This window comes from Sus scrofa, chromosome 17 (genome assembly GCF_000003025.6).
Source record: "Sus scrofa isolate TJ Tabasco breed Duroc chromosome 17, Sscrofa11.1, whole genome shotgun sequence".
Lineage (NCBI taxonomy): Eukaryota > Metazoa > Chordata > Mammalia > Artiodactyla > Suidae > Sus > Sus scrofa.
The window spans coordinates 53,283,179-53,292,384 of record NC_010459.5 but is presented as its reverse complement, the minus strand read 5'-3'; the positions used below and the strand labels follow the sequence as shown (position 1 = coordinate 53,292,384).

The following is a 9,206-nucleotide window of genomic DNA, read 5'->3' as shown; positions in this document are numbered from 1 at the left end:
TCATTACCCTTTTTTTTTTTTTTTTCCTCTTCTTTTCTTTTTAGGGCCACACATGCAGCATATGGAAGTTCTCAGGCTAGGGGTCAAATAGGAGCGATAGCTTCTGGCCTGCACCACAGCCACAGCAACGTGGGATCTGAGCTGTGTCTGCGATCTACACCACAGCTCATGGCAACACCAGATCCTTAACCCACTGAGCAAGGCCAGGGATTGAACTCAAATCCTCGTGGATACCAGTCTGGCTCGTTACCACTGAGCCACGACAGGAACTCCAACATTCCTTTTGTTTGTTTGTTTGTTTTTTCACAATTAGACTCTAAACTCCTGACATCAGTGTCCGGTTATTTTTAAACATACAGGACAGTCTTGGGAAGGATTTTAACCCAGAAGAACCTACGTTCTGTGCAACTGCCTTCTTCCAGGAAGTTCTGACTGGGGGAAACTTTCATACAAATTGATTTCATACCATTTTCTTTGTCAAGCTTAAGGCTCTTTAAATTTATCTCTTTCCATCTTTGGTAACCTCAATTGAATTACTAGGTAAAATATACCCTGCTAGTCTCACTAATCTGACTGCCTGTAATTGGAGGTTTTAATTACCAGCAGTATTTTCATAGTGGAAGGATCCCGCCTTGCAGTTTAGCATCTCAGTTTATCTCCTTGGCAGCAGCAAGGTTATTTGAAAGCCTGAAACGTGAAGACACAGTTCAACGCAATAGGGGATCTAGGGACTTCTGGGGTGAACTGCAGTGACCCAGCTTCACAAGTGAACTTTTCTTGAAACAAGATTGCAAGTAAAGGTGGTGATCAGGTACCCAACCACCACCTTCCCTTTCTCCCTTGAGATCAGATCTCAAATTCTATTCCAGTATCTGGAGGTGGGTACTCAAGAAAAGTGAGCTCCCACCACCTCTCCACCCATCCATTGAGCCCTCTTGCCAGAGAATGTTCCAGAAGTACACATGTGACCCAGTTTTGGCCACAGATGAAAGGGAAAACCTGCTGGAGGACTTTTGCAGGAAGGTTCTCCTTCTCTATACAGATGGATGCTCCAGGATAGATCCCCTTTTCCTGCATTTGATATTGTCGTGGGAGGAAGTGCTGGGGCTGCAGCAGCCATCTTGTGACTATGAGGACACTTGCTCAGGGCCAAAGTGAAAATGACAAGTATGATGCGGTGGAAGGATGGAGAGGGCTGGTTTCTTCTCCTCCTCCTCCTCCTTTTCCCCACATGTTAACATTTAATGAATTTCCCACCATGTGGTTTCAAGCTACCAGGACACAGGACCCCCCCACACCCTCAATCTTCTCTTTAGCTCGTCTGCTGAAGAATTTGATCTTCACGATGACAGGCTGCTTTGGGAGCTTTCTCTTCCCTAGAACTTTGTAGTAGCCGGTCGTACCACATCAGTGATGGGGCAGCTCCAGTCTTGTTCTTTGTAGCATTTGCCCATGTCTGCTCACTGATCAAGGTCCACAATTTGTCAAGGTTGACAGTGGGCAGAAGCCCTGGTTCCTCTTTAAGTGGTACCGCCTCATACCAACTTTCCCAGAGTATCCCGGGTGATATTTGTCGAGGGTGATCCTGTAACAATGCATGCCACCAGCATTATCCTGGCCTCCTGGGGGCTTCTGGTGTTTGCCGATGCAGCCATGGCCGTGGCTCACGTGGCCCCTGAGTTTCCGCGTCTTCCTTAGTGTGGATGGCACTTCAGCAGCCACAACGAAAGAGGAGGGCTGGTTTCTTACTGGTGCTGGTGATCTCCTGAAAAGGTCCTGGAACAGCCAACCTCTGGGGTCCTGTAAAGTGAAGTAAAAGATGGCCCTAATGGTCACCCAGGTTTCATCCCTCTAATGTCACTTGCGGCTGAAAACATCCTGATGAGGGGATGTTCACAGCGTTTCCCTCTCCCGTCTCCCTTGACACGTGAGAAATGGAACTGCCTCACACTTGAAATAAGGCGTATCATAGAGTACTCCGAAAGTTTATGGGATTCACCTCCATCCTGATGGTTAAGGACACAGGCTTTGAAAGTCACCTGTGCTGGGCTCAAAGCCCCACTCAGCCTCGCACCTGTGACCCTACCTGTGAGACAGACGGGGACAGTCACATTGCTTTCTGTACAGAAAGGCGTCTCCTCCCTCACGTGGTGCTTTGCTTTCTCTTCCTTCCTTCCTTCCTTCCTTCGTTTCTTCCTTTCGTATTAGTCACCTTGGGTTTCCATCATAGAAAACCACAGACTGGATGGTGTAACAACAGAAATGTATTCTCTCACAATGGAGGCTGGAAGTCCAAGGTCAAGGTTGGTTTCTGGTGAGACCTTTGCCTTCAGCATGTAGATCATGCCTTCGTGCTGTGTCCTCAAATGGCCTTTTCTCTGTGCATTCGAGGGAAGAAAGAGACCTCTGGTGTCTCTGTCTCTTATAAAGACATCAGTCTTATTTCATTAGGGTTCCACCCTTATTTTATTTTATTTTTTCTTTTTAGGGTCACACCTGTGGCCTATGGAAGTTCCCAGGTTGAATCAGAGCTGCAGTTGCCAGCACACACCACAGCCACAGCAACACCAGATTCAAGCTGCATCTGTGACCTACATCACAGCTCATGGCAACACCAGATCCTTAACCCACTGTGCAAGGCCAGGGATCAACACTGCATCCTTGTAGATACTAGTCAGGTTTGTTACCACGGAGGCATGACAGAAATTTAAATCTGTAATTTTAAATTTTCTATTAGCTTTCTTTAAAAAGAAAAAAGAAACAAAAAGCTAAAAGGTGAAATTAATTTTTTTAACAATATATCTTATTTAACCAAATATATCTAACATTTCAACACGTCATTGATACAAAAACTTACTCAATATTAGACTTTCTTTTCATACTAAGTCTTTGAAATCAGGTGTGTCTTTTACACTTAGGGGACATCTCAGCCCAGACCAGCTGCATCTCAAGTGCCCAGGAGCCACCTGTGCCAGTGGCTACTGTATTGGACTATACACATCCAGAGAGAGCTTGTCAGCGAGTTCCCTGGTGGCCTAGCCGTTAAGGATTCAGCATTGCCACTGATGTAGCTCAGGTTCCATCCCTGGCCTAGGAACTCCTGTACTCTGTGAAGAAAGACAGAGCTTGAAAGAATGACCTCCAGTTCCTTCCCCTTATATCTATTCAAAAAAAGTTTTTTAAATTGAACTTGTAAAGTTGTTGAATAGGTATTGCACATATGTGATACAAAAGTTTAGTGGGTGCGAAATTCTATACAGTGTAGGAGTTCCCGTCGTGGCTCAGGGGAAATGAATCTGACTAGTATCCTTGAGGATGCAGGTTTGATCCCTGGCCACGTTCAGTGGGTTAAGGACCCGGCGTTGCTGTGAGCTGTGGTGTAGGTCGCAGATGTGGCTGGGATCCGGTGTTGCTGTGGCTGGAACGTGGGCCAGTGGCTACAGTTCTGATTTGACCCCTAGCCTGGGAACCTCCACATGCCACAGGTACAGCCCTAAAATAGACCAAAAAAAAAAAAAAAAAATTCTATACAGTGAAAAGTAAATGTTACCTCCTCCTTGTCTTTCAGAAACTAAGTTTCCAGCCCCAGAGGCAGCCACAGTTAATAGATTCTCAGATTCCCCTGCCTCCTTCCAGAGATGTTCTAAACTCCAAAAGCATATGTGAACATTTGTATCCTGCTCACGTGTGTCTACGTAAATACCTAGATATACGCATATATTGTTTTTTACTCTCTTCTCTACACAAACATGAGCCCTATATACACACTGTCCGTACCTTGATCTTTTTCGCTTAACACTAACCAGGCTGCTTGCTAGTTGCGTAACACTGGACAAGTTACTAAATTTCTCTGTGCCTCAGTTTCCTCCTCTGTGAGGTGGAGGGGACGATACTTAAACACTCCAGAAGGGTATTGAGAGCATTAAGTAAGTAAAGAAGCACTTATGACTTAGAATGGAAGTTCCTATTGTGGCTCAGTGGGTTAAGAACATGACACGGTGTCTGTGAGGATGTGGGTTCGACCCCTGGCCTCACTCAGTGGGTTTAGGATCTGGCATTGCCCTGAGCTGTGGTGTAGGTCAAAGATGTGGCTTGGATCTGCTGTTGCTGTAGCTGTGGTATAGACCACAGCTGCAGCTCCAATTTGATCCCCAGCCTGGGAGCTTCCATATGCTGCAGGTGCAGCCTTAAAAAAAAAAAAAAAAGAAAGAAAGAAAGAAAGGAAAAAGGAAAGACTTAGAGTAATTCCTGGCACATTCAATAAATATTAGCCCTTTTTTAGTAGCCACAGAGACGTCCGTTGCATGGCTCTCCTCTAAGTGACAGAAGCTGGCCCTGTTCATGGACTTTTTAGTTGCTTTTCTCCTCAATCTCTTTCTCCCACAAGGAAGGCCTCAGTGAGTAATCTTGCACGTCTGTCATTTTGTTTATGTGCAGATAGATGCAGTGGAGGGCCCTTCCCAGAACTGGAATTTCTGGTCTGGGGGTAGGGGAACGTTTAGGGTGGGTTTCACGGCCGAATTATCTTCCCGGGAGAGCCCACCGTCGCCAGTTGCACCTGCGGTGTGGGAGCGGTGCCTTCGCCCGACGGCAATCATCACCTTTGTTTGTCCTCTGCCGGCGAGATAGCGGGAGCCGCCGAGGCCTTGAGGGTGCCGTTTGCCCTCCTCTCGTGGCCAGGCTGGGCGTCTTTTCATACGTCTAAGGGCTTTTCAAGGAACCTTTGCTCGTGTTCTCTCAGGTTATTGGACGGCCTCTTTGGACCCTGTCTCTGCACACCACCTGGACGCCTTTTTCCCCACACCCTTCCTGGCAGTAATCTGCATTTCCTTTCCGATGTCATCTTGAGCTACACTTTCAGTCTCATCTCGTTCCGTTTGCACACGGAATAACATATGTCCTTGGTCAAATCGTAAAATAGCTCCAGGGCAGGGCGTGGGCTTCTTTATCCCGAGAATGCCGGGCTCTGGGCCTCGAGGAAGGCAGACTTTTGATGAATACTTCTCAATTTAATTTTGTAAGTGAAAATCAGTGGCAGGTAGTTATAGAAAAAAGAACATCATGCTCCCAACATCTGATTTTTTGAATTGTTCATTTTAGTCCATCATTAAAATTACAAAACAATTAGTTCTTATTATTTTAAAATGACTAAAATTAATTATTAAAACTATTGGGTTCTTATTATTAAATTATCAAAAATTCAAGCACCTTAAGAGCAAAGACAGTTTCTCTCTCCCCAAAAAGGACTACCTTTTTTTGGTTTTTTTGGCCACACCCACAGCATGCAGAAGTTCCCAGGCCAGGGATGGATCCCATTCCCAAGCCACTGCAGTGACACTGCCAGATCCTTAGCCATCTGTGCCGCAAGAGAACTCCCAAAGAGTAAATGGCTTGTGGCGTTCCCATTGTGGCACAGCAGAAGCGAATCCAACTAGAATCCATGAGGATGGCAGTTCAATCTTTGGCCTTGCTCAGTGGGTTAAGGATCCAGCGTTGCCGTGAGCTGTGGTGAGGGCACAGATGCGGCTTGGATCCATTGTTGTTGTGGCTGTGGTGTGGGCCAGCAGCTGTAGCTCTGATTCAGCCCCAAGCCTTGAAAACCCCCATATGCCATGCGCACAGCCCTAAAAAGCAAAAAAAAAAAAAAAAGGGAATTCCCTTCATGGCTCAGTGGTTAACTAATCCAACTAGGAACCATGAGGTTGTGGGTTCAATCCCTGGCCTTTCTCAGAGGGTTAAGGATCCGGTGTTGCTGTGGGCTGTGGTGTAGGCTGCAGACGTGGCTTGGATCTGGCATTGCTGTGGCTTTGGCGTAGGCCAGCGGCAACAGCTCCAATTCGAGCCCATAGCCTGGGAACCTCCATGTGCCGTGGGTGCAGCCCTAGAAAAGACAAAAAGACAAAAAAAAAAAAAAAAAAAAAAAAAGTTTGTAAAACACTTTTAAAGATTTCACCCACAATGATACAAACTTAAGAGTTCCGTTGTGGCTCAGCGGTTAGCAAACCCAACTAGCACCCGTGAGGACACGGTTCAATCTCTGGCCTTGCTCAGTGGGTTAAGGATCTGGTGTTGCCGTGAGCTATGGTGTAGATCACAGAGGCGGCTCGGATCCTGAGCTGCTGTGGCTGGGGTGTAGGCTGGTGGCTATAGCTCCAACTGCAACCTCCATATGTCACAAGTGCGGCCCTAAAAAGACAAAAAACAAAACAAAAGCAAAAACAAAACAAACTTATAAAACAAGTGTAGGGGTGTGTGTGTGTGTTTGTGTATCAACGTAAGGCGGAAACACGGTTTGGGAAAAGTTGTTAGTAAAAATCAGATCCTATATTTTGTTTTTTAATCTATGATTCTTTTACTTCCATCACTTTTTCAACAAGTATTTATTGACCGCTTACCAGGCACCAGGCACCTTGTTTTGTTTTGTTTGCTTGAATGTGCATTTTTTTGTTTTTGTTTCTTAGCAAGTGATTTCTGCGATCAAGGAAATTTGGGAAACACTGAGATGGTCACAGAATCCTGGGCTTAGAATAACCTGACTTTTCCTCTGTCTCCATACAGCGCATCCAGTGCATCCACATGAGTCTAGAATCTGTTGTAGGTTAAAAGACTTCCAGTGAAAGACTTTAGCACCCTCTTCGCTAGCACCTGCTCGGCTCTGTTCTTTGAAGGAGAAGGTCTTTATAACCGATAATAAAGGCTGCGGGAAAGCGGACCTGGGTCAGGAGGATAACACCTGGCTCCTTGTTGAATTCAGGAGACGTGTTAGCATCCAAGAGTCTGGTCCCAGGGGTGGTTGAATCCTGTTGGGCAGACATGTAACTTTGCTAGAGGGGACAGTCAGCTCCTCTGAACCTTCAGTTTCAAAGGAGTTAGTTCTCAAAGCTAGTGTGTAGAGGGAGAAAAAAATAAGTATGATCAAAAATTACTCTAGAACACGCTTCTGTTATCCTGGTGGTGCAGACAGGGGCCAGAGAGAGCTCAGCACCAGGGAAAGGACGCCCACTTCATGCTTCGCTGAAACAGTGCACACGATTTAATCTTTCTCTCACTCCCTCCCCCCCCCCGCCCCCACCCCACATACATAGTCGAATTCAGGAAGGTTAAATGGTAGTGACTGCACTGTAATAGTAACTACCCTGTTTGGTTTTTCTGATGATTAAAAATATAATTCATGCAACGAGTTCCTGTTGTGGCACAGCGATAATGAACCTGACTAGTTTCCATGAGGCTGCTGGTTCCACCTCTGGCCTCACTCTGTCGGTTAAGGATCCGGTGTTGTCATGAGCGGTGGTGTAGGCCACAGACACGGCTTGGATCCTGCATTGCTGTGGCTGTGGCATAGGCCGGCAGCTACAGCTCCAATTCAACCCCAGGCCTAGGAACAGCCATGTGCCGCTGGAGTGGCCCTAAAAGCAAAAAACAAACAATATAATTCATGTAAAGCAACTAGTTCAGGGCCTGGCACATGATAAACATTAAGCATATTTTAGCTCTCATCGTTATTCCCACTATTACTGCTCTACTAAAAAAAGTATCCTTTTGGGGGGGGGGGCACTCTTACAGCACGTGTCAAGTTCCTGGGCCAGGAATCAAACCCATGCCACTGCAGTGATAATGTCAGATCCTTAACCTGCTGTCTCCAAAGGAACTCCAAATTGTCCTTCTTTTGAAGGACAGGACACACACTTATACACAAGCCAGATTTTACATTTCATTTCTTGAATCCAGATTTTATATTTCATTCTGTCTTAGTCATGCAAGCCCACTGCCAGCAAAATAACAGACAAATAATACGGTCTTCATCCCGTGAGTGGATTCATGGCACAGTCACTGGCAAATAAGTGATTGGTAAACACTTGCTGAATGAATTGCAGAATCTGTGGTTCAAAAATGATAAGGGGAGTTCCCAGGAACTCAGCTGGTTAAGAGCCCGACATAGGGTCCTTGAGGATGTGGGTTCAATCCCTGGCCCTGTTCCCTGGGTCAGAGACCTGGCATTGCTGCCAGCTGCATTATAGGTTGTGGATGCAGCTTGGATCTGGTGCTGCTTTGGTTGTGGTGTAGGCCAGCAGCTGTAGCTCCAATTCAAGCCCTAACCTGGGAACCTCCATATGCCGCAGGTGAACTTCCATGTGCCTAAAAAGAAAAAAAAAGTGATAAAGGCAAAATAAAGGAGGAAGACAATCTGATAATAGCCCTTGCCTAATATCATCAGGATTTTTTAAAAAAATAAGTCCAATATTTAATATATGCCTAAACCGGCTTTGGCGTTTAAAAAAAGCAATCTACTCTTCCCTTTATTCTCTAAGTTGGTCTTGCATTCCTACTCTGTGCCAGGCTCTGAGCCAGGCCCGGAGGTCTGGTGATGACAGATAAGAGCCCTTATAGACCCTTGGGGAAAAGCCATGAACAAGGACCATCCGAGAGATTGTTTCAGATTCAGTCCTTCATGCCGGAAATAACAGAGTGATGGGATGGAAAGGGACCGAAAGGAAACCGACCTCTACAGGGATTCAGGGAAGGCTTCCCAGGCGGGGTGGGGGAATGTGAGCTGAGATCCAGAGTGATAACAGTGTTGAAATCTAGAAACAGTGTTTTAAGAAAAATGTTTGAAGGTGTGGTATAGTCTAAAGTGAAAACTTCGTCCGCACGCTCCTCTTTAAGGAGAAATCATGGAGTTCCTGTCTGATTCAGCGGGTTAAGAACTCGGCCACATCCATGAGGATGCGAATTTAATCCCTCGCCTCGCTCAGCGGGTTCAGGATCTGGCATTGCTGGGAGCTGCAGTGTGGGTCGTGGATGAGGTTCGGACCTGGTGTTGCCATGGGTGTGGGCCAGCAGCTACAGCTCCAATTAGACCCCTAGCCTGGGAACTTCCATATGCCGTGGGCACGGCCCTAAAAAGACAAAAAAATAAAATTATATAAACTTTTAAAATAAAGAGGAATCATGGCAAAGCATTTAAAGACGGATAGGGCTCTCAAGCCTTTTGGGACGAACTGCATTCTGCCTATGGAATGTGTTATCTCTTTCAATAAATCTACTTCTTGCTTATCAAAAATAAATAGAAAAAAAAAAAAGACTAAATAGGAGTTCCCATCATGGCTCAGTGGTTAACGAATCCGACTAGGAAGGATTGTGGGTTCGATCCCTGGCTTTGATCAGTGGGTTAAGGATCCAGCATTGCCATGAGCTGTGGTGTAGGT

The 9,206-nt window shown here is 45.9% G+C and overlaps 1 pseudogene; it reads right to left on the bottom strand.

Annotated features, from left to right (window-relative positions):
* LOC100513697 lies at positions 235-4,697 on the bottom strand (annotated as a pseudogene).